Here is a 25,859-nt window from a genome sequence, read left to right on the forward strand (position 1 = left end):
TATTTACTTTTAAATCTTCCTGCGCAAGAGCCAACAGCTGTCCATCATTTAAGCTTTTCTAGTCTGTAACTGAACAAACACTCACCGTCTTTCACGGTGAGATTCAACACCAAACGTGTCGCTTGTTTTCGGTAGATGTGTCCTGTGCATGCGCAGTAGGAGGAGATTCGCCGAAATCTCCGTTTCAATGTGGAAAGAGATATTTTTAAAAACGTGTATTTTTAAAAAAATGTAGTCGGCAAATGCCTATCGTTTTTACACGAAACTGGAATTTTCGAAATTATCCAGTCTAGTGTGGATGTAGCCTAAGTACTGTCCATGCAGGGTGCACAAATTTTGCTTTGGGCCCTTTTCCTGTTCTGTTATTTTGAAATTGTAAAAGATGGAAATAAAAAAGTAATCTTGCTTAAAGCATTAAAGAAATGTGTCATCTTTAACTTGATGCCTTTTGGTAATCAGGTAATCCTTTACTCACTTAGCTATTCACAGTAACAGAAATTTTGACCAGGGATGCCTAAACTTTTGTATGCCACTATAGTCTTATCCCATCAGGTGTTACTTTTTTAAAATACTCCTGCAATACAAACTTTCCCTTAAAGCTATAATTCTTTCTCTCTCCATTTTATTTTATAGTTATTTGGCAATCAATTAAATATCATAACTTACACAACATAGACAGGTTCATGAGCTCAGAAATGTAGAGGGCTAAGCAGCAGAGAAATTCTAGGCAGTTTCTAGAGTAACTTATATTGTGGGCCGAAGGGCCTGTAATGTGCTGTAGATTTCTTTGTTCTATGTTCTAAACAGGTTCAAATGCTGCTAATCAGTGATAACTTTTCAATCAACTTGTTTAAGAGGTTATGCAGCTCACAAAATTTACTGCAGAGTATACTGCACCTATATGTTTTTTAAAGTCATAAGCACACCTCAATAGGAAGTGTTTTATTCTCATCTTAACCCAACCTGTGATAGATGTCATTCTGATGTTGCTTCATTGACTCACATGTTCTGGTCTTGTCCTTGTTTACAAAATTATTGGAAAGATATTTTCAGTATTATTTCAAAAGTCTTAAATATTAATTTTCAACCGCATCCTCTTACTGCAATTTTTGGTTTACCAATGACGGATAATAATCGTTTATCTGCTTCATCTCAACGAATGATTGCATTTGTTACATTAATGGCTAGAAGATCTATTTTATTGAATTGGAAAGAAATTAATCCTCCAACTGTATTTCAGTGGTTTTCTCAAACTATTTCTTGTTTGAGTTTAGAAAAAATTAGAAGTGTGGTTTTTGAACCTTCAGTTAAATTTGAAGAAACTTGGAGACCTTTTATTCAACATTTTCACATGAGTTGAATTGTCTTTTCCTAAACCTTACTTATATTATCCTTAATCGATTGGATGGAGGTTCGGAGTTATTGGCACTACTGTAAATGTACTTAATATTATTCAATGACCCATGTTGGTTAGTGTTTTTTTTTGCTTTTTTTTCTCTCTTTTTTTGGGGGGGGTTTTTCTTTTTTTTTCTCTTTTTACTTCTTTGTTCATTAATGTTCTGGGTTTGAGAGGTTATATATTTCTATTATTACATATCTGAATGTCTATTTAAACTATTAATTATGTACTCTCAAACATTTTGTATTCATGTTTCATTTATGTTTGTTTAAGACTAATAAAAAAATTTAAAAAGAAAGAAAGGAAGTGTTGATACATAAGCGGTAATGCAATGACTGACTGGGAGTTTAGGTCAGAATCAATCACCAAATTACGAGTTTTAATCAACATTAGCAAAACTTGAGTTATACTACTTTCAGTAGCATCTTTACCAATGATTCCTAACTTACCAATTTTTACTGATGTACCATAGGAAGCACCCTGCCTAGTATACCAACTGCTCCAAGCATGACCACAAGAATCTGGTGAATACAGCTCAGTACATCACAGAAACCAGCCTCCGTTCTAAGCACTCAAAGGCCTCCCCTCTAAGCTCTATAATTCTTGATGCCTCAATGAAGCAGGCAGCATAGTCAAAGATCCCACTTTCCCCAGACATCTTCTCTTTCCCCTCATCTATGAGCCCCACCACCAGGCTCAAGGACAGCTTCTACCCATCTTTTATAAGAACATTAGTTGGTTTCCTAGTATGATAAGAGAGACTCTTGACCTCACAATCTACCTCATTATGATCTTACTGTTTATTATTTACACACTTCACTTTCTCTGTAGCTGTTACATTTTATTCTGCATAGTTATTGTTTTATTTTGTTCTACCCCAATGCGCTGTGTAATGATTTGATCAGTATGCAAGATAAGCTTTTCACTATATCTCAATGCCTGTGACAATAATAAATCAATTTCAATTCATCTGGCAATACTCCAACATCTAAATGACTAAGCAATGTCCCCAGGGTCCCTCAGAAATGTATTAAACACCCAGAGGCAGAGATTAGTTCCCTGTTGCATGCAATAAATGAGAATTATATGAGTGCATCATGCACATCTGAAATTCTGAATTTCACTTCTTATGAACATCTGGCTCTAAGCACCCAAGCCAAAGTAGAAAGAAGCAAACCAGAACTGGAGATCAGTCATGCAACGATCAAATGCAAACTAGAATCAGGGCTTAGTAGTCTTGAGAAGTCCTTATATGGTTAATTGGATCTCAGTAAAAATAATAATCTTACTTCAGATATATGACAGAAGGATTATATTTGGGTTTGATCAAGGTCAGGGTTAGAGAAGTGTGGATATGTCAGTGGATTATAGAACTGGAGGGCATTACAGATATATTGAGGGGCAAGACCACGAAGGGATTTGAAAACAACCAATAAAGCTGTCAGTAATAAATTGAGAGTGTCCTTCATAACGCTTCCTACATAAGTTATAGCAGCCTTTGTACCTGTTCCACTAAGCAATAACTCAATTCTACATCTCTGCGGTAACATCATACTCAGCAGTTCCGTTAACATCTAAAAACAAATCCACCAATCCCCATCTCAATCACTCACTAGCGTATTAGGTTGAGAATTGCAAACATTCACTCTCTGGGTGAAGAAATTTCTTCTCATGTCAATCCGGAATGGTTGAGTCTTATTTTGAGGTAGGTATCCCTTGTTTTAGACCAGGGGTTCCGACCTTTTTTATGTCATGGGGCATTAACCGAGGGCTCTGTGAACTCCAGGTTGTAATCCCATCTCCACATGGGGAAAACCTTGTATACCCACCTTACTTATTTCTTACTATTACCATTTCACTAATTGTTATTTGATTTATTTATTGAGGCACAGTGCAGAATAGGCCATTCGAGCCGCATAGCCCAGCAACTCCCATTTTAACCCTGGCCTAATCATGGGACAATTTACAATGATCAATTAACCTGCCAACTGGTACATCTTTGAACTGTGGGAGGAAACCTGAGCACCTGGAGGAAATCCACACGGTCTTGGGAGAACATATATACTTCTTACAAAGAGCAGCGGGAATTAAACCCCGTTTGGTGGTATTGTAAAGTGTTGTGCTAACCACTATGCTCCCATTTCTTATCAGCAACTGACAAGCACAAATATTGGTTGTTAAGGTATGTCTTTTCACCAGCTAATTGATGAATTTTCATCAAATTGCTCACCTCACTCCAGGTGTATGAAAAGAGTATTAATTCTGGGGTTGACCAAGAAGTTCGAGGATTGCAGAGACTCAAAGCATTGTAGGGCTGGAGGAAATTGCAGAGATATTTAAGGATGGAGAAGTTTGAAAAGAACTACAAGAACCTTTCTTAAAAATATACCAATGTGTTACGTAGTCAATGTAATTAGCAGTTATAGTCATAGAGTTATACAGTACGGAATAGGCCCTATGGCCTAATTCATCCATACAACCAAAATGCCTATCTAAACTAATCCCATTTGCCTGCTATACCTTTCATTTCCACGTATGTCTGCAAGTGTCTTTTAAATGTTGTTACTGTAGCTGCCTCATCAACTTCCTTGTTCCAAACATGCACCACCCTCTGCATAAAGAACAGGCCCCTTGTGTTCCTTTTAAAATCTATGTCTGCCCTGTCTCTCCGTGTAACTCTGACCCTTCGAGTTCTGGCAACATTCCTATAAATGGCCAAACACAGGCAGGTGGGCAATATGGTTGAGTTGGGCTGAAGTGCCTGCTTCCAAGATTCTATCTTCTTTGTAGTCTTTCCAGTTTAGTTACATCTAATTAATATAACTATATCATACTGGAGGTGCAGCTTACCCCAGCTCCTATATTCAATGCTCTTACTGATAAAGGCACGTAAAGATGATGCAAGCTTCAAGGAAAGATATAGATTTGATGCAAGGACAAAACAGGGAATTTAGAGTTTCAAATGACCCCATTATACAAAGAGAATAATGCTGTTGGTCATGTAGATTCTGGTGAAAGCATTAAGAGCAATTGAGCTGAGGCAAAGATAGAGTTGGATGTTTTAGATGTGCATGTGATGTCATAGATTGATAGCTTAAAACTCATAATGCCATCAAATCTGACCACTAGGTTACATCCAGTCGGGTTCACGTTACCACACAGCTGCCAGAGAGGGAGAGGAAGAAAGAGGTTACAAAATGAGTAGAGTTGCTACTCTTACAGTGCCAGAGGCTGATGTTCAGTCCTGACCTCTGGCACTGTTGGTGCAGAGTCTGCACGTCCTCACTGTGACTGTGTGGATTTCCTCCAGGTGCTTTGGTTTCTCCTCCCTCATCCCAGAGATGACGACCTTTCGTTTACCCGGCCTCGGTGAATTGCCCTGGTGTGCAGGGAAGTTGTAGAATCTGGGAGTAAGGGTGGAGTGAAGGGAATGGAAAATATTGGAAATGTGGTGAGAATACATTAATGTAAAATGAGCACAAAGATGTGCTTGATGGTTACTGTATGTTTTCGCAAATATAACAAAGTAAGGTGTTTTATTTTTAATGAAACCGATAACACATTTTACTGAACTCCAACACCTAAACACAAAAGAGGGCTAAAATTCTCTTCATGTAACAATGTCACCACATCAGATCAGTCTCTTAAAGTGAAACCCCAATTCAGCGTCAGTGGTTATAAGTTATGTACATTTCTCCCAATTACATAACCCTACATTAGCACCAATTTAGTAGGCTGAAGGGACAATGGATAGGGAATGGAGTTCATAATGATACTTAAACCATACCAGCTTTGATCTACTAACATATAATTGAAGGAAATTTCTACATAGCTAGCACAACATGGTGCAATTTGACTAAAAATCAAAGAGAGTGAAGAGGTATAGCTGGTGTTTCCCTAGTTTACTTGAGGCTGGCAAGTGGCACTGTAACAAATAAATAGGAGAGAGAAGGAAAAGAAGCTATTGGTAACAAATGGATCGATAAGAAGGGATGAGAGAAGTCCCTTTCCCTGGTACTCTAGCCAATATCCATAATGGCAAATACAAAACATTATCCTACCAGTTTTATTGGAGCTTGCTGTGTGTCAATTAGCTGTCACATTTCCTATTTTACACTTCTAAAAGAATGTGTTCCAAAAAGTGCTTTGTGATTTTGTAAAGTCACTAGAGATACTATATAATGGAATCAGAATGAAGTTTAATATCACCAGCATATGTCGTAAAACTTATTAACTTAGTGGTAGCAGTAAAATGAAATACATATTAATATAGAAAATAAATCAATTATGGTAAAATATTATATACACATATTAAATAGTTAAATTAATATAGTGCAAAAATAGAATTAAAAAAAAAATTCCCTATGGCAGAGGGAAAGAAGTTGTTCCCCAAACACTGAGTGTGTGCCTCAGGCTTCTGTACCTCCTTCCTAATGGTAACAATGAGAAGTGACCATGTCCTGGGTGATGGGGTCCTTAATCGTGGGCACCCCATTTCTGAGGCACCGCTCCTTGAAGGTGTCTTGCATACTACGGAGGCTAGTACCCAAGATGGAGCTAAATAATTTTACAACTTTCTGCAGCTTCTTTCGATCCTTTACAGTAGAACACCCCCCCCCCCCATACCAGACTGTGATGCAGCCTGTCAGAATGCTCTCCACTGTACATCTGTAGAAGTTCTCAAGAGTTTTAGGTGACAAACCAAATCTCAAGTTCCTAGTGAAATATAGCTGCTGTCTTGCCTCTTTATAACTTCATCAATATGTTCCGACCAGGTTAGATCCTGAAAGATATTGACGCCCAAAAACCTGAAGTTACTCGCTCTCTCCACTTCTGATCCCTCTATGAGGATAATACATTGAGCCGCTGCCTTGTTTGCCTGATTAGATAATTGCATTAATGAGCATATATACAGGTGTGTCTAATAAAGTGGGGATGAGGGTAGATCATTGCAATTTATTTTAGTTTTCCTTTCAATCTGAGCCCTCTTGTTCACTGATATCAATTACTACATGCTTGGAATTATTCTTTCAGTTTCAATCACTAAGTAATTAATGTAAAAATTCTTGCAAAATGACGGGCCAATCCCAAAACTATAAAATGCTTTGGGAATATAAATAAACTGACAGCTTTTAAAAAAAATATTCAAACTGAACTTCCTTTTGCTGAGGTATTATGTGAAAAACGTAACAAATACAATTAAATGGCATTCATTCAATATTTTATTTATGTGCTGATTATCACCAATAAGCAAATATTTTATGAATGAGCTATAGGAATACTAAAGCCTCTCTGGTGGGGCAGAAACAGAGTTAATGGTCAGTGGCCTTTCAAACAAAAAGTTAGAGGCACAAGTTTTAAACAAGTGCAGGATCAGGATTTAGAGAGTGATGGAGAAGACAGAAGGGAACTAAAGGAAAGATCTACATTCAATGTCCACTTTATTAGGTATACCTATAAATCTGCTTGTTAATGCATATATCTAATCATTTGGCAGGAACTCAGTACATAAAAGCATGCTGATGTGGTCAAGAGGTTCAGTTGTTGTTCAGAACAAACATCAGAATGGAGAAGGAATGTGATCTAAGTGACTTAGACCATGGAATGATCGCTGATACCAGATGGGATGGTTAGAGTATCTCAGAAACTACTGATCTCCTGATATTTTTCACACACAAGAGTTTGTAGGGATTGATGCATGATGTTTTCATCACCAAAACAGAAAAAGCATACAGTGAGTGATAATTTTCTGGGTGAAAAAAGCCTTGTTAGTGAGGCAGTTGAGAAGAGAATGGCCGGACTGGTTCAAGCTGATAGGAAGATGACAGCAACTCGAATAGCCATGGCTTATAACAGTGGTGTACTGAAGAGCAACTCTGAATTCACAGAACATTGAACCTTGAAGTAAATGGGCAACAGAAGATGTAGACCACACCAGGTCCCACCCCTGTACCTAATAAAGTGGCCACTGAGTGTTTAACAGGATGAAAAATTGAAGAGATTAAATTTCATAAGAGAAAGAACATCAATACAGCACAAAAAAGGCCTTTCGGCCTACAGTGACTATGCCAACAATGATGATAAATTAAATCAATTTCTCTTGTCTGGACATGGTCCATATCCCTCCCAATTCTTGTGCCAATCCAAAATTCTCTTACGCACCACTATCATATTTGCTCCTAACACTACCCCTGGCAGTTCGCTCCCACCCCCATAGCTACTATAAATGTCCCTCCTCTCACTTTAAGTGCCTGTTCTCAAATATTTGAATCGTGATTCTAAACAAGATGGGAATGGTAGAGACACTAGGAGATATGAAGATGAGCAGCTGAACCACCAACTCAAATTGTAATATTTCATTACATTACAGTACTTGATACATTTTAATTTACAATGGGAATTAAAGAAAACACGCACAAAATGAAATGGGTGAATGACTGGATCAGGTCAAAGACTACACAACGTGAAGCATTCTACAACACAACAATGTGTTATTGTTTTATTTTAACTAGTTCTCTTGCTGTGGCTGTACTCTATAACAAATTCCTACCACCTCCCCCTCCAATAACTTATGGCTTCATTGGACATTTTAGCAACTAAGTGAAAATTTTCCATCAAGCGACAGCTGATGCAATCCAAGTCTTACACCAGCCAATGTCACCTTCGCTTACAAATAGCGCTTGTTCAGTGAGGTCAGACAAGAGTAATTGCAGCCCAAGGCTGAATGCTGTTGGCTCTCCATGGTTCCAATCAAGTTACACTTTTACAGTAGCCCTTTCCTGGTTACTCAACCGAACAACCAAGTTCTGCTGCAGAGAGATGGAGGGAGCAGAATGTGGCACAGTGGTGCAGTTTGCAGAGCTGTTGGCCCAAACGTGCAGCGACTTGGTTTAATCCTGACCCCTGGTGCAGTCTGTGTGGAATTTGTACATTCTATGACCACAAGGGGTTTTATCTTGATGCTCCCCTTTCCCCCACAACCTAAAGACATGCAAATTAAATGATTACTGTAAATTATTGAGTATTAGAGTTGGAATATTATGGTGAGGTTGTATAAGGCATTGGTGAGGCCGAACTTGGAGTATTGTGTGCAATTTTGGTCACCGAATTACAGGAAGGATATAAATAAGGTTGAAAGAGTGCAGAGAAGGTTTACAAGGATGTTGCCAGGACTTGAGAAACTGAGTTACAGAGAAAGGTTGAATAGGTTAGGATTTTATTCCCTGGAGCGTAGAAGAATGAGGGGAGACTTGATAGAGGTGTATAAAATTATGATGGGTATGGATAAAGGGAATACAAGCAGGCTTTTTCCACTGAGGCTTGGGGAGAAAAAAACCAGACGACATGGGTTAAGGGTGAAGGAGGAAAAGTTTAAGGGGAACATTGGGGGGGGGGGGCTTCTTCACACAGAGAGCGGTGGGAATATGGAATGAGTTACCAGATGAAGTGGTAAATGCGGTGTATGGAGAGATATGGATATGGTTCAGGTGCCGGTCAGTGGGACTAGGCAGAAAAATGGTTCGGCACAGCCAAGAAGGGCCAAAAGGCCTGTTTCCATGCTGTAATCTTCCATGGTTCTATGGTAAATATCTCTAGTATGTAGGGGAGAGCTAGGATTGGGGATGGGATTAGAGAAGATAGGAATTGAGAGAGAAGAAAGTAGGAAACATGCAAAGAAGCTATTGCTTTTGGCATGGATAAATTCTATGGGACTGATATTTTCTTAGTGGCAAATACTGGGCGGCACAGGAAAATATAGATGCCTTCCTCTTATCCACCCTGATAATACTGAGCTCAGAATCAGAATTAGGCTTTCATTACAGACATACGTATTATGAAATGTGTTGTTTTATGTCAGCAGTAAAAGGACATGCTACTTTGACATGGAGGAGCATCTTGAGACTGGCTGGTAATGGCCTTGGGAAGGGCAGTTTCTGGACCTCATTGCTATCCCAGGTTTATTCTGTCCTGCTGTTAATTATGTTTCTCTCTTCACTGATACATCAAACTTGCTGGATAACGTCAGCATTTTAGCTTTCCAGTATCTGTAGTTTATTGACTTTCAGCTGGTCTTTATAAGCTGGCTGATCACAGAACCCTCTTGTTAACAGATAAAATAAATGGGTAATAAAGACAGGCAGACAATGCTAGAACCTCCAGGCAAGAAATGATTTGTGGAGACAGACACAAGAGATACTGCAGATGGAAGCGGAATTAATCAAAAGGGGAGTAGATATGAAATGAAGGCAGGGCAGAGAATTACAGGGCTTTATCTAGTGGCAAAGTAAGACTTATTGAAGTGTCCTCATTGTTGTGTAGTTACTACTTCAGCAATGTTTCAGTAATATTGTAAATATGTTGTTTGATTAAGCATTCTTTGCTGGTTAAATAATTCATTATTGTTATATGTATGAAGTACATAAATAGCAAACATCATTATGCCACCACGCTTTAGGTTTTGTAAGCAGAGTCCATTACAGTGAAGAAGAGCAAAAGATAAAAAGTTAGGTTGCAGTTTCAACAGAGGCACTAAGCTGCACGCTGTTGATGAAAAATCTGCTAGGATGAGAGTGACACAGGATTGGACAGCCTTGAGATTTAAAATGTGAAAACTAAAGATTGAGAAGCAATATGGCTTACACCAGAAGTGAATGGCAAATTAATTAAAATGGAATTGGACACTGGCTAAGCTGTTTCAGTCACTCCACACAATAAGTTTGAGTGTCATTTCAAAGATACTGCAGATACCCAACTAAGAACATATATATGGAAAAGATCATTTCTGTGAGAATAACATACCTAACAGTGAAATATGACAACCAACAAGTCACATTGGGCTTGTATGTGGTAAAAACAGAAGGATCAATGTTATGGGGGTGTGATTGGCTGAAACAACTACAACTTGATTGGAGATCCATCCACCATTTGCAGCCACATCACCTACAATAGTCAACAGACTGCAAATTCAGAAAGGTACAGGATGAGGCCACAGCAGTGTTCAAGGATGGCAATGGAAAAGTTAAACATATCAAGAGTAAAATAGAGTTAAATGAAAATGCTAACATGCCCAGAAGAACAGTATCCAGAACTGCTGAAATCACTTCCTGCAGTTCCAGAGTCAACTTTTACAACCATCACAGAGGTGGCCCAGAACGTGAGATTGTTTCACCTGCCAAGCAGAGTGACCCCCTTGACAAGAAAAATATTATCCCACAGAGGAAGATAAACCATTTGCATTGGTAAACACTCAGACACTAAGAATTAGTGTCTATAGTTGTTTATATACGTCCAATTATCATGACAAATGCTTTGTAAACAATAATTATCAAATTCCATCATGCACTTGGCATTTAATATCTTAATCAGAGTTGACGAAAGGTAGCATGCACAGTTGGACAGTAAATGTGTGTATTTACAATACCGTTTCTCTGTTTACTGAAATTATCCATGCCCACATGAAACAAGATCTAGACAACATCCAGACTCTTCTGATAAACAGCAATTAGTATTTGCACCATGTAAGTCCATACTATGACCAAATATGAAAGACTAGCCACCTTCCCTTGACACTTACATTCCACATTACATTCACAAAATATTCTGCAATCAAATACCTCACCACAAAATCAACCCTCTGAAGCAAATTAGAAGCTGTAAAAGTCTCAACATCCCAAATTCTCTAAATCATCTACTATTCAGATTTCACTAGTATTCAGAATATCCTATAAATGTTTGGATGATTATCTGCTAACATAATTCTATCATGGACAAAATAGATCATTTGTCTCGCACCAAATTCACCAGCCCAAACAATCAATCCCTTGACTACTGAATGTACTGTAGCAATTCACCAAGTCCTCTTTGGCAGCATTTCCTAACACCTCCCTCTCCACTAGCTTACCACCAGGAAGAGCAAGAACTTAAGAGATATTGAAAGACAAAGCTATAAATCTCAAAACACCCCAGTGTTCAGAATTTTTCCAAAGGTATTGTATCAACATCCTGAACCTTCCTTCTTATATATTTAATATTTCGGTAATATTTTAGTAATATTTTAAATATATTGTTTGTTTGAGCATTCTCTGTTATTTAAACAATCCTTTACGGATTATATGTAAAAATATGTGAATTGCACATGCATAATGCTACTATGTAATATATACGTGCCTCATTTAAAGTACAAAAAACAAATTTAGACCGTTATTCCCAGCTCCGTGTTTTTGCTTTGAGATGAGTTTATATTTTGGAGTTACAAAACATAACAGTGGTAACAAGAAGTCTTAAAAGAACCCAAGATGCTATCTACCTGCTGAAGTGCAGAGAGATGTTACAGCATTTTTAAAAAAGTTCAAAGAGAAACAGTTGGGTTTTAAAATAACACAAAAAATGGACAAATTCATGGGTTCATAAAGATTGAGTACTGAGTGATAATACAGTACTTATTTAAAAAAAGAGCAGTAAAGACTGGCTACATTGCAAAGACTGGACAAATTTGATTACACAATACATAACTGAATATTATAGACAGGGAATTGAGCAGTATTTTAAAGCAAATGCAATAGCTGATGAGAAGCGAGTGCAAATTTTGCTGAGGACATTGGATTTGAAGGCATACAGTTTACTTAGAAGTTTGACTGCTCCAATCAAACCAGCCAAAATGATATCAGGTAAGTAATGCAGGAACTTAGTTAATTGCAGAATGCTTTAGGTTTCATTAGCAAAATTAAAATGAAGGGACGTCCAATTTAGCACAGGTGGCTGAATTCAAGAGATTGTCTGAGCATTGTCAGTTCAGTGATGGGCTTAATGATGCCCTGAGAGATCCAGTTGTTTATGGAATCTTATAAGAAAGCACTTAAAAATGGCTCTGTTGCATATTTAAAAGAGCAATTGAAATAGTTGTATCAATGGAAACAGCAGACTGAGTTGCATTCAGGAACAAATTTGCAATGTCTGAAAAGAAATCCGCTTGGCCGAACAAATTGCGTCACTGTTGAGGCAGGGGCTCATATTTACCAGATTTAAAGGTGAAGCTTGCAGAAAATGCAACAATGTAGGACACATACAAAGAGCATGTCGAGCAGACAAAAATAATTGGACTGCACAGGGAGAAGAAGAAGATAAAAAGTCAAGCTGCAGTTTCAAAAAGGACACTAATCTCAATGCTGTTGATGTGTTGCGAAGCCCCTTCTCAAGGACTGATGTTCCAGAACACTTAGTCCGTGACAATGGGCCACAGTTTGTTACAGAATAGTTTCAGTCATTCCTGAAAATGAATGGAATAAGACATATTACATCTACACTGCCCCACCCAGCTAGAAATGGCTTAGTGAAAACATTTGTCCAAAGTCTAAAGAACTCATTGCCAGCAATATCAACATAACACACTACACTGACACTGAATCAGAAGCTCACTAATTTCTTCCTTGTGTAATGCAATGCAGCACACTCCACAACCCACAACTCACCAGTTATGCTGTTCTTGGGTCGGCCCTAGCGTTCATGCTTGGATCTCCTCAAACCCAATCTCAGAAGGCGTATGCAGGACAAACAGCTGAGACAAATTGAAGGCTCCTCAAACATGGAGGGTCAATGTTTCACCTCTGGACAGGGAGTCATGGTGAGGAACTGTAGAGGTGATCAAAAGTAGGTACTCAGTAAGACTAAGGACAGGACTCTCCTACACAGTGGAGATTACATCTGATATCACCTGGAGACAACATACTGAACGGTTCAGGAGAACAGGGTCAATTGTTAGAGAAGAAAGTGGCTGCAGTTGTCAGAACCACCTTCTGAAGTCCCAGAGTCAATTCCTACACCCTGGAGGACCCAGAACCTGAGATTGTTTCACAGAAAAAAGGCTCACCTGCCAAACAGGGTGATTCCCCTCATCAAGAAGGACATTATCCTTATCCCAAAAGAGTAAGAAAGCCTCCACAGCAATTACATTTTTACACGTGAATGGGACAATTTGAAATTTACTATACTGTTGATGTCTATGTAGTAGTTGTATTATATAGCATACTGTATATATAGTATATGTATATAAGTAGAGATGCATTCTATATTGAGTTGGAGTTTACAGCTAAGCAGAGCGGAGTGTTGTGTATTTAATATTTCAGTATTACTTGAGTGATATTATAAATATATTGTTTGATTAAGCATTCTTTGGTGTTTAAGTAATTTATTACAGGTTATATGCACAAATACGTGAGCTGTATACGTTACGACTCTACCACATCTTATGCGGGCCTGGCTTAAAGTACAAAATAAGTTAGACTATTATTCTAGGCTGTGATTTTTTGCTTTCAATTGGACCATGCTTTAGAGCTACAAAACAGAACATTCTTAATTGGGAAACCTTTTAATCACCCGGACTGCAGCACATCAGAAAGAAGTCTGTCACTACTTATTGTTTAATGGATGAAAACAAAATAGTCTTTCCAGGAAACAACAGTACCCCTGGGCTTCATGGATACACTATGGTTAACATTGAATAACACTAAAAGAACTGGTAACAATGAAAGAAATTGCTGAACAGAAACATGACACTAAAGGATTCCTGAGCATTAACTGAAGCATCAACTCTCTTTCTCTCACCATAGATGCTGCCTGGCCTGTTGAGTATTTCTAGCATTTTTAATTCTTGTTTCAATTTTACAACATCAGTAGTTTTTTGGCCAATGGAAGATTGAGACATAGGAGACAGCAATTGCCAAAAGCTGAAAAAACACACAAGATGCTGGGGGACTCAGCATTCAAGCAGCATCTGTGGAGAGAAGTAGACAGTCGGCATTTCAGATCCTTCATCCTAAAATACGGACCTCTCATGTTTAGATTCTATCACTCACTGTTCCACGCTTATCAGCTAAAATCAGTACAATCTTCAACAATCTTTTTGAGGAATGAGAGGATGGAGAGATGAGATCATGAGGATTTAATGCTTCTCCAGAATGTATGTTATTATTTACCTTTCTAGTGAAAGTCCTACAAACCTTCCCAATAATGTTTAATAAATAATTGCAACATAACAAATCTCCACTGATGTACAGTGGAGACCATTCCAACTGATTGTATCACAAACAAGAGAAGATCTGCAGATGCTGGAAATCCAGGCAAAATACACAACAAAATGCTGGAAGAACTCAACAGGTCAGACAGCATTTGTGGAAAACAGTAAACAGTCAATGTTTCGGGCTGAGACTCTTCATCAGTCTTGAAACATTGACCGTAATATCATAAGACATTGGAACAGAATCGAGACTCCACCATCCCATCATGGCTGATCCCAGATCCCACCCAACCCCATATACCTGCCTTCTCACCATATCCTTTGGTGCCCTGACTGATCATGAAACAATCAACTTCCACCTTACATATACTTGGCCTCCACCGCAGTCTGTGACAGAGCATTTCAGAGATTCACTACTCTCTAGCTAAAAAAAAAATTCCTCCCTATCTCTATTCCTCAATTCCTTTAGTTCTGGATACCCCCACCATATAAAACATCCTCTCCACATACACACTATCTAGTCCTTCAAACATTTGGTAGGATTCAATGAGATCCCTCAGCATTCTTCTAAATTCCATTGAGTACAGGCCCAAGACTGCCAAACACTCATATATTAACCCCTTCATTCCCAGAATCTTTCTTGTGAACCTCCTCTGGACTCTCTCCAATGACAAAACATATGGGGCCCAAAACTGTTGACAATACTCCAAGTGCAGCCTGACCAGTGTCTTATAAAAGGTCAGCCTTATCTCCTTGCTTTTATATTCTTTTTCCTTTGAAATGAATGCCAACATTGCATTTGCCTTCTTTACCACAGACTCAACCTGTAAATTAACCTTCTGGGAGTCTTGCACGAGGACACCCAAGTCCCTCTGCACCACTGATGTTTGAACCTTCTCCCTGTTTAGATAATAGTCTGCACTATTGTTCTTTTTAAAAAATGCATTATCATATATTTCCCAACACTGTATTCCATCTGCCACTTTTTTGTCCATTCTTCCAGTTTGTCTAAGTCCCACTGCAATTGCATTGCTTCCTCACCACTATCTACCCCTCCACCTATCTTAGTGTCATCCGCAAACTTTATCACAAAGCCATCAATTCCATTACCCAAATCATTGACAAACAATGTGAAAAATGGTGTCCCAGTACTGACCCCTGAGGAACACCACCAGTCACTGGCAGCCAACTAGAAAAGGCCCCTTTTATAAACAAGAGAAAACGTGCAGATGCTGGAAATCCAAGCAACACACACAAAATGCTGGTGGAACTTAGCAAGCCAGGCAACATCTATGGAAAAGACTACTGATGAGATTTTGGGCCAAGACCCTTCAGTAGGCCTCTTTTATTCCCAGTCACTGCCCTCTGCCTGTCAGCCATCCCGCTATCCATGCCAGTATCTTTCCTGTAATGCCATAGGGTTTTATCTTGTTAAGTAGCCTCATGTAAGGCACCTTATCAAACACCTTCTAAAAATGCAAGTAAATGACATCCACTGCCTCTCCTTTGTCCACCCTGCTCTTTACTTCCATGAAAAACTCTTAGCAGATTTGTCAGACAAGATTTCCCTTTACAGAAACCATACTGAATTTGACTTAGTTTATCAACGGTCTCCAAGTACCCCGAAACTTTGCCCTTAATAATAGGCTCCAACACTTTCCCAACCACTGAGGTTAAGCTAACTCTTCCATTGAAGCTGCCTGACCTGCTGAGTTCCTCCAGCATTCTGCTTGCACATTGTTTGGTTATATCACTGTCTGTTATGGAGGCTCCAATGGATAGAGTCACAAGAAGTTGCAGATGTTTGTAGACTCAGCAAGCTCCATCACAGGCAAAATGTGCCCCTCCTTTGAAGACAGCTTCAAAAGGTGGTGAAAGGAGATGGCGGCAGACATCACTGAGGACCCTCACCATCCAATACATGTGCTCATTTTGTTACTGCTGGCAGGCAGAGGTACAGGAACATAGATAATTCAGAAAGAGCTTCTTTCCCTCTGCGATTGGACTCCTAAATGGTCCGTGAGCACTAACCCAATGTTCCTTTTTGGCACTACTGATTTTGTAGCTTAAGACTAATTTTTAAATCATTGGGAAATCCCAATTTCCCTTGGGATTAATAAAGTCTGTCTGTCTGTCTGTTTCCCCCCTAGCCCATTTCCCTCCAGCCTATCACTTCCTAGCTCTCTACTTTATCCCTCCCCCCCCCCCACTTCCTATCCCCTCTCGACCATCCCATGTTACTTCACTCCTGATGAAGGGTTTCGGCCCGAAACGTTGTCACTACCTCCTCCCATAGATGCTGTCTGGCCTGCCGAGTTCTGCCAGCATTTTGTGTTTTTGTTTTTTTTTATATTGCTGCTGCAGGGCTGCAGATTTCACATCAGATAGGTCAGTGATAATAAATCTGATTTTTTTCTTGTTTCATTCCTAATGAAGCCTTAGCTTTCTTTAATTTCCATTGATCTGACAAACTGGATAACATCAGGATCAAAAATCAAACTTTCAGCACACTCACAGAACAATGGAACATACCAGACAGGACAGTGTAAAACTTTTAGATGGCTCAGTTACATCTGATGTTCCCTCCACTCCATTCCATGGTGTACAGGAAGGAGGAGGGAAATGAAGGGAAGAGGCAGCAAGGCTGCGAGAGAGAAATGGATGTAGTGAGTGAACAAGACTAGTGATATTCAAGTTCAACTTCAATTCTTATTCAACAATGCATGAATATAGCTGAACAAAACAGTGTTCCTCTGTGGACAGGGTACAAAACATATTACTGATAGCACACAGCACAAATAGCAAATATGTTTACGAATTCAGAAAAAATGTAGAGTCACGAAGAAAACAAAAAGTCGCTGAGTGGCATGACTGTAGATTTATGCTAAGTTGTCCTGGTCAAGCTTGTTTTTAACTCAGCACTAGGGGCAACGCCAAATGAGAACTAGAGGGCAGCCCCCAACCCAATACAGATTTCAGCATGCCTCAGAGAGGCACTCCCCACACCGCCTCAGCATCTCCTCTCCTGGTTGGCTGCCACAGACGACCCCAGTGAGTAGGTCTAATCCTCCCCCAACGCAGGTCTTACTAGTGAACCAGACTTGCAGTATTCTCAGTTACAAATGTCCAGTAGGGATTTGTGATCTCAACACAATGTCCAAGACAATCACTCGCTTCATCTGTGGAACTGAGCAACTTCTTGGAACAATGATACACAAACAATGGTACTATATGGCCAGCTCCACTGCTAATGAGCAACTTGCTGATGGGATAGTCCTGCGGTACTTGATGTTCTTAGTATCCAACAGTGATCTGCGATCATAAAAAAGACTTACAGGATGAACAAATACACCTTTGATTGGACCCAGAGTTGCAGCTGTGTCCGAGCGTGCCACCTTCTTACCGTTAGCATGTTAAGCTAATGGAAGGTGAGAAGGGCTCATGAGGAGCTTGACCAGATGAGCCAATGGAAACACAAGAAAATGCAGGTGTTAGAATCTGGAGCAACAAACAATCTGCTAGGTTGCAACCCAAAACATTGATAGTTCCTTAACCCAACAGAGTTGCTGCTGAGTTCCTCCAGTAGATTGTTGCTCCAGATGGGCTTGCATTGGTGCAACGCTATTCCAAGTAATATTCAGTTAGTGAAATCTGTGGGATGTATTTTAACTTGCACTCACAAATAGAGATGATACATTTCAAGTAATTAGGCTTTTGGATTTAGAAAGAAAAAAGGCAATGTTACATTTGCAAAATGAAACTAGTGTTAAAAAAAAAATCAGCTGCGTCAAACTCTTCTCCTTAACGCTGTATTCACCAGCCTTAGGAATTTGCCTGATAACTAGTCCATGTATGATTGCGCCAAAGCATATTGACATAATTGGCTCCATGATTTCATATGGCCCAGCTATCCTCTGAGGATCTCTGCACTCTCCCCATACTCCTCCACTTCTGGCCCTTTGCGAATGTCTGACTTTAAGCTATTTGACAAATGAAAGTTCTGCCTTCAGGTGAGAAGACCCTAATATTGGGAAACCCATCTTTTCACTTTTACGATATTCTGTAAAACCTCTCTAGATAGGCACATTATCCAATAATGCTGCGCAGCTCCAGTTTAAACTTAGCTTGACTGCTCAGGAAGCTTCGTATACTATACGCAACTTGTAGTTGCATAACCTCACTTTACATATGGTCAGACAAGAAATACAGATCGGACTAAATTATGCAAGATCAAACCAGTTACACTAGATCAGCCAAAATGTAGCTGAAAGTAGAGGACTCAAACACACAATTGACAGCACACCCAGTATGATTGCAATGCCTTTTGCACAACAGAAACCATGCAACCTAAAACCAACTAGCTCTACAAATGAACACGGTATATTACAGTCCCACAAACCAGCTGCATGATACAGTGGAGTTATTCTTAAAAATAGAGGTTTTTAAGGAAAGGAAATAAAGGAGATTTCACATCTAATGATCAAGTAAAACTGACCAGTGCTTTTTACTCATTGATTCAGTGGCAAATTTGTGCTAACAAATTCAGAGTCAGAAAAATCAAATATATTTCAGCAGCTTTTTTACAAATCAAAATGCTCAACAAGCAAACCACTCTTTGTATGATTTTCTATATTTTAAAGAAATAACTTCCTGAGTTAACTGTTTCTCATCCAGGATTCTTGGCTGGTCCCAAGTTCAGCTTCCAATCACACACCACTCATTTCTACCTCCATACCTCCATAGCTCTGTCCTTGGCTTGGCTCTTTAAATTCAACAGGGAATAGCTATCCCTCGAGCACTCCAAATCACTCCTTATTGATTTCTATTTGAAGGATTGGTCCCATGTCTAAGAAAGGATGTGCCTGCAATGGAAAGGGCCCTAAGAAGGTTTACAGGGATGATTCTGGGCATAAAAGGGTTAATGTATGAGGGGCATTTGATGGCTCTGGGCCTGTACTTGCTGAAATTTAAAAGAATGAGGGGTCTACCAAACATTGAAAGGCCTAGATAGAGTGGGTGTGGATATGATGTTTCCAATAGTGTGGGAGTCTAATAGTGTGAGGGTACAGCGTCAGAAGAGAAGGATTTCCCTTTAGAACAGAGATGATGAAGAATTTCTTTAGCTAGAGCATTGTAAATCTGTGGAATTCATTTCCATTAGGGCTGTGAGACTGTCATTGGGTATATTTAACATGGAGGTTGCTAGGTTCTTGATTAGTAAGAGCATCAAAGTTTACAGAGAGAAGGCAGGAGAACGGTGTTGAGAGCAAATCAATCAGACGCTATCAAATAGCAGAGCAAACTCAATGAAATGATTGCCATAATTCTGCGCCGATATCTTATGCAGGAAGAACTCAGACAGAATTTGTAGAGGGAAATGGACCATCAATGTTTCGGTCAGGGCCCTTTATCTGGACGAAAGATAAAGGGGAGATAACCAGTATAAAAAGAGAAGAGCTGGCTCTTTGCTCTAGCATCCTATGATTTCCAGAATTGGTTTGTATTTAAGTGGCTTGTTCCAAATGCTGGCGAATCTTTTTATTATCATATCTGTGGGAAATCACTGACTGTGTTATTCCAGTATTGTGCGACTTTAAGGCTCAGTTGACTCAGCTAGGAACACAGTAGTGCACTGGCTGATTTACAACACGCAGGCCACGATACCATCCAATGGGAATACAGTAGAACAAGTCTTAGTTACCAAACAAGTAAGAATCATTGTCCCAACACTTCTCCCTCTGCAATTTTGTACCTTATCTCCCACAACCATGCTGTGGGGGTGTGACTAATCTTCAGAACTAATGGGTGAACTATAGAACCATAGAATTTAGCATAAGTCAACATTATAGAACAAGGTCACCAGAGCTGCATATGCAGATGATGTTTGTGTTTGCAGAGGCTCTGAGGCTGCACTCGATGACAACGTCAGCTCATTCACCAAAATATATGAGAAGGTGGGTCATACACTTAACATTGAATGGCCAAAGTCCTCTACCAAACTACTTGCTGTATCTCACAACCCTTTGTCAATGAAAGTTAATGATGAGAATATAGAATGTAGACCATTTTCCATACCTGAAAAGCACCTTCTCAGCAGTGGCAGCTGTTGACAATGAAATCCATAAGTACTTTAATGCAATAGCACAGCCTTTGGCCAAGGTAGGAAAAGGGTGTTTGAGGATGAAGATCTCAATGTCTAATGTGTGCGATTAATAATACTTAGTTAACATATCAAAATTTCTCAGGCATATTGTATAATAAGAGATATTTGGATAGGGGACATAAATCTTGCTCAATAATTGAAAGAAGTTTTATGGAATGTCTTATCAGAAATGAGAAAATAGAGGGGTCAGGAGGGATTTCCATGGGTTGAAACATTGACCACTAATCTAGTAGTTGCCACTGGCAGGTATGACATTGTAATGATACACACTATGAGGAAATCTGCAGATGCTGAAAATTCAAGCAACACACACACAACGCTGGTGGAATGTAGCAGGCCGGGCAGCATCTACAGGGAGAAACACTGTCGACATTTCGGGCCAAGACCCTTCGTCTCAGCCCGAGACGTCGACAGTGCTTCTCCCTATAAATGATACACACTCATTGTTTGTGAGACTTGGCTAAAGTCAAGTATATGAAAAAGCCTTCAAAAAGTAATAGGTATGGGGCCCCGTCATCACAGTAAAACCCTCCCCAACATTGAGTATATCTACAAGGAGCACTGTTGCAGGAATTCAGCATTCATTATCAAGAACCCCCACCACCCAGGCCATATTCTCACTGCTACCATCAGGAAAGATGCACAGGAGCCTTAGGCCCACACCACCAGGTTCAGGAACAGTTATTACCCCTCATCCATCAGGATCCTGAACCAAAGTGGATAACTTCACTCAGCCCAACACTGAACTGATTCCATAACCTATGAACTCACTTTCAAGAATTTTACAACTCATGTGCTCAGTATTAGTTATTATTTATTTATTATTTTGTTTCTCTTTTGTATTTGCACAATTCATTTTCTTTTGCACGTTGGCTGTTTGTCCATCTTTGTGAGTATGTTTCTTTGTATTTATTGTAAATGCCTGCAAGAAAATAAATCACAGGGTAGTACTGCAGATGGTGACATATATGTACTTCGATAATAAATTGGAAGTCTAAAATTCCCAAATAACTCATTAGTTTTGAAGCAATTTGGAACATATGATCTGATACCATGCAACAACTTGAACACTTTCTTAAATCATGTGTAGTTTCCAAAATTGGGAGGGATACTTTTAATAATACTTGGATTGTGTCTGCAAATCACAAGTCACAAAGATCACCTATCCTTGGACAAGTCCGGTCATTTATGCTGCAATGAGGTCCTGGTGCTGCATGTAGTAAAAACACTGTAGCTGTGCACCTTGGTGTTGATTAGTCATTTCTCCTATAATCAAAATTAAATTATGTGGGGGAGATCAATCCTACTCAACTGTGGGATTGATTTTCTGTATATAATATAAATAAAAATATTCTCTTCTGACTCTATTTTGTTAAGAGATCACCCTGGTTTTGTCAGGAAACTTTGCTGGTATCTCTGTTCCTCTGGTTTTTGCTGTTCTCTAAGCAAAGTGACCTTGGTCTTCCATTGCCTGTTTACTATGAATCAAATTCCTCCTTGCTTCCAAACACATGGGTTCCATTTCCTATGGCCAACTCTTACCGCCACTCATCCTGCACCCCCCCCCCCCCCCCCCCCCGATGGCATGCAGGTATAGCCAAAATCTAGAAACAAAGAAACATAGAAAATAGGTGCAGGAGTGGGCCATTCAGCCCTTGGAGCCTGCACCGCCATTCAGTATGATCATGGCTGATCATACACTGATACATCTAATACACTGGCAAAACAGCTTTCCTACCATCTGATTTCCAATCATTGGCTGAAGGGATTCTCAGAACTACTGAGCAAAAAGGTTCAGATTTTCCATTCTTCTGGCATTCACATAACATGCCAACCATGCTGCACGGGGAGGTATAAAAGTTCCATTTCCAATCTCACCATCATTCACACAATCTTAAGTGAGTAATTTCCCTGAAGTAGTTCTCCCATAATGCATCAGTCATCAATGACCTGGCTCACCTGACTGCACAATCCATTCAAAACCAGCCAATGCTTATTAACAATTATTGCATTTGTGCAGGCACCAATTTTCTGCAATTAAGTTTTTGTTTCCAATACCGTTTGCATATTTTTAAATGAAGATAACTTTGCAGGCTGTCCTCTGCTTCCATACAACTTCACCTCAGAACTGTAACTTTAAGAGAGAGCACTTACAATTACTAATGCGACTCTAAGCAATCCCGTAAGCACTGCACCGGATCCCTTGACCGTACCTGCTTGGTCCTCACCTCTAGTGCTGGTATGTGACATACAGTATATCTGTTTTCTTTTAAAGTTAGCTTCCACATCTTTGGAATGTAAGAAATTGAGGTATATAAAACCATGAGGTATAGATAGGGCTCCCTGGGGTAACAACCCAGGGAAATGGCAGTAAAAACTAGAGGGCATAGATTTAAGTTGAGAGGGAAAAGATTTGAAAAGGGCATGAGGAGCAACTTCTTCAGGCAGAGGATATAGAACAAGCAGCCATGCAAAGTGGTTGAAGCAGGTACATTCACAATATTTAAAATGCACTTGGACAAGCACGTGGATAGGAAAGGTTTGGAGGGATATGACTCCCATTTGTCCAGTTTCATGGGCAGCATAGTTAGTATGAACGATTTTCCCTGCTGTATGAGTCTAATGATTGTATATACAGTCATATAGTCCAGCTGCTCTCTTAAGTTGGACCTAACTCTTTACTTAATAAGTAAACTTTAAAATCATTGATCTGATAATCAGTTCTTTATCGTTGCCCTTCCTTCTGCATTCTACGTGGCATATAGTCATGAACACTCAGATGGTGCTCTCACTCCTGCCTCAGGAACCTGTGAAACTTGAGAACCAAGCCTTGACTGCTCTCTGTTGCAGTATTTTGAAGTTGCAGAGATGGGGTGGTTTTCTTGCAAACCTAGCTAATCCCATCTCTCAATCATTTATCGTGAATACAGGTCCTTTTCTGGGACATAGCTATTTCCGGGATCCGGCTAAGCATAAATTAAAGCCACGGTCAGTCAGCGCAGAAACAGGCCCATCACATCCATGCTGACCTTTTTGAAATTCTACACGAATCCCATTTACCCCTCGCTATTAAGACTGCATCCCCTTATGTGTCAGCCGCTCTGTTTCCTATACTAAAATGGCCAGTCTGCAGATCTCCTTTGTCTATAAACTACTTAAAGGCCGGCAAGATGCTATACAGGCATGTCTCCCATTACCAAACAGCAGGGAGTGCAGTTGTCCCACCGAAAGGACCAATGTTCTTTTCTGATCTTGACTGTTGTTTGTACGGAGTTCACACGCTCTCGCTGTGACCTGTTGGCTTTCCTCCGATATCCCAAAGACGCTCAGATTGGTCTTTGTGTAAGAGTGGGTGTGTGGCGGGAGAATGGGAGAAGGGCTAAAAACATTGGGCACCACGGAACTTTAACAAGCTCTTCAGCCCACCATGTCTGCGCTGGTCATGGTGCCAATTTAACTAATGCCACCCGTCTGCACAAAGTCTATTTCCCTGCCTATCTTGTGCCATTTGCATGACCGTTCAACATTGTTATCGTATCTGCTTTCCCCACTCTCCTGACCGCGCGTTCCAGGTACCTACCGCTGGGTAAAACAAAATCTTGCCTCGCTTACCTCCTTTAAAAGTGAGAGAACATAGGCTACAGAGAAACGAGATTGATGGGCTGTCATAGACTTAGCGGCCCGAACAGTCTATGTTGCAAGCATGTGAATAATGTGCCTGATACGCAGAGCAAACATTATGTTTTCCACGAAGGTGGTTTTTCTTTTGAACTGAGCTGCAGGTAGATTGGTCGTCACCTCGTTGTGATTCAACAAACAACGGAGTGAACTCTTTAAAACGAAAACAGCTAGTTTAGAAACACACCCATCCCGGCAACCAGGAATAGCGGAAGAGCTAAACACGAAGAGACACTAAAAATAAATCGGTAACAAGCCATTGAAAGTGGAGCTGTAATGATCGTCACTGACAGCGGAAGCCAGAAAGTTTGATTCCAGACGCTAGATAAATCTTTTCTCATCAGCACGTTTCATAAATACCCGTTCAGCTGGAGAGTTTTAATGCTCGAGGCAGCTCTGACACAGAAGCTACTTACATTCTACCAACAACTGGTTCACATGAAAGGTGAAATACACCTCTTCAATCCCAACAGCTTCTCTTGCGTACTTTTAACGGACCCTTGAACCCAAATACCTGTGTCACTAACCCCTTTAAATTCACACCCCATGAGTCGTGACATAGGTAATCTCTTAATTTAAAAAATAAAGCCTTATTAACAACCCCTATTACATCTGACCCCCTTTAAATTGTCCTCATTACATCTGAAAGCCTTCGGGGTGATCCCTTCTAACCAAGCCTCGTCTCCCAACAACATTTTCAGTCTTACCGGCTCCAGCTCCGCCCCGTGAATCGAGGGGACACTAGGTTTGTTGCCTCAAAAGCATGGAGAAACTTTCGCCAACTCTTCAGCGGAGCTCAGAAAATCCATATGCGACTACTTCAGCACCCTCGCTGAAGTCTGCGGGACTTGGGACAAACCGGCTCTGCTGTGTCTGACCCGGAGTGGGCCGGCTCCGAGCAATCCTGCAACTAACTGCCCGCCCATTCGGCACAGTAACCACCCTCCCGCTCAGCACAGCCCTACAATCTCCCTGGTGTTCGGCTCTGGCTCGCAGAATTTCAGCTCAAATATATTTTTCGGCTTTAAAAAAAATAACAAAAATGCAAATAAAAACTTATTTTTCCTCCCCAGAATGTGAAAATTCAGAAGTGGGAAAGTTATCGGAATGTATTCTAAGGGATTGGATATATAAGTACGTGGATAGACAGGGACTGAAAGGGACAGTCAAATGGCCTTGTGCTTGGTAGATCATGTCTCACCAAATTTATAGATCTTTCAAGGAAGTTACCAGGAAAGTCGATGAAGGCAAAGCAGTGGATGTTGTCCACGTGGACTTTAGCAAGACAAGTTCCTGCAAGGGAAATTGGTCAAGAAGATTCAGTCACTTGGCATTCATGATGAGAGAGTAAATTGGATTAGATTTTGGCTTCACAGGAGAAGCTGAGGCAGGTAATTGCTTCCCAGACTGCAGGCCTGTGACTAGTGGTGTGCCACAGAGATGGGTGCTGGGTCCATTGTTGTGTGTATCTATATCAATGATCTGTCTGATAATGTGGTAAACAGGATCAGCAAATCTGTGAACAACACCTAGATTGGGGGTGTAGTGCACAGCAAGGAAGACTGCAGCGGGATCTGGACTAGCAGGGAAAAAAATGGGCTGAAAAA

At 40.1% G+C, this 25,859-nt stretch overlaps 1 protein-coding gene across 4 annotated transcripts in view; it reads right to left on the reverse strand.

Annotated features, from left to right (window-relative positions):
• sgms2a (sphingomyelin synthase 2a) overlaps positions 1-25,143 on the reverse strand; it is a 93,885-nt gene extending 68,742 nt beyond the window's left edge. Inside the window, exons 1-2 of one of the 4 annotated variants that reach the window (XM_059965380.1) lie at positions 24,960-25,143; positions 12,868-13,027 (exon numbers count right to left, since the gene is read on the reverse strand). The gene's annotated coding sequence lies outside the window, so the exon portion shown is untranslated. Of the gene's footprint in view, positions 1-4,648; positions 4,775-12,867; positions 13,028-24,959 lie in introns of those variants that run through there. The other 3 variants (XM_059965378.1, XM_059965382.1, XM_059965381.1) reach the window with 3 other exon arrangements.
• Positions 25,144-25,859: the final 716 nt, after the last annotated feature.

Source organism: Hypanus sabinus, chromosome 3 (genome assembly GCF_030144855.1).
Source record: "Hypanus sabinus isolate sHypSab1 chromosome 3, sHypSab1.hap1, whole genome shotgun sequence".
NCBI classification, from domain to species: domain Eukaryota; kingdom Metazoa; phylum Chordata; class Chondrichthyes; order Myliobatiformes; family Dasyatidae; genus Hypanus; species Hypanus sabinus.